Here is a 744-nt window from a genome sequence, read left to right on the forward strand (position 1 = left end):
GTGCTTTCTATTTTCTGCATTTATGGGTTTTGATCTTTGAAGTGTCAAGTCAATATATCTACCTTTGTTTTTATTTATTAAATCACCCCCCCCCTTTCCACGCTCTTGGCTGCAACATACTCTATTCTTTTTGGGGAAATGAGGCTAAATAGGCTCAATGGCACTAGGATAGGTACTTGCCACCCAGCAAGCTTGGTTTGCTAAGATGTGATTAGACAACATTCATCACAAGGTGGTTAAGCCCTGCGCTTACAGTATTTGTCTGTAATCGGCTAGTACATTATAGGTGCAGGTGGGTACAACTAGATGTAGATAGGTATGAGACATGCCCAAGCCGCTGGTGAGCCTCAGTCACATAGTACTGCTGTTGCCATGCCTACTGCTATAAGTAAATCCTGATATCCGATCATTTTAATCATGGACAAATAATTTTGGTTTTATTCAGCAGAACAATCATACTGTGTGTTCTCGCTGCTACAAGATTGTTGTGTGCACCACACCAAGTGTTTAATTATGATTTGATTTTGAATAAGCTATACAGTGCGGAAACAATACTTTGTACACAAAGTAGTAAAAAATATGGTACAATTTTTAAACTGACACACTATATTCAAAAGGCTGCCAACCTATGTTACATCCAAACCCACCTGAAATGTGCTATGATCTTAACCAGATGGCCTAAATCCTAAAGGGCCATTACTCAAGTAAATATTATAGCTTATGGACCTCCTTCAGCATTTTCAG

General features: G+C 39.0%; 1 long non-coding RNA gene across 1 annotated transcript in view; it reads right to left on the minus strand.

Annotated features, from left to right (window-relative positions):
* LOC119586470 overlaps positions 1-744 on the minus strand; it is a 4575-nt gene that overhangs the window by 764 nt on the left and 3067 nt on the right. The window lies entirely within an intron of this gene.

Source organism: Penaeus monodon, chromosome 21 (genome assembly GCF_015228065.2).
Source record: "Penaeus monodon isolate SGIC_2016 chromosome 21, NSTDA_Pmon_1, whole genome shotgun sequence".
NCBI classification, from domain to species: Eukaryota; Metazoa; Arthropoda; class Malacostraca; order Decapoda; family Penaeidae; genus Penaeus; species Penaeus monodon.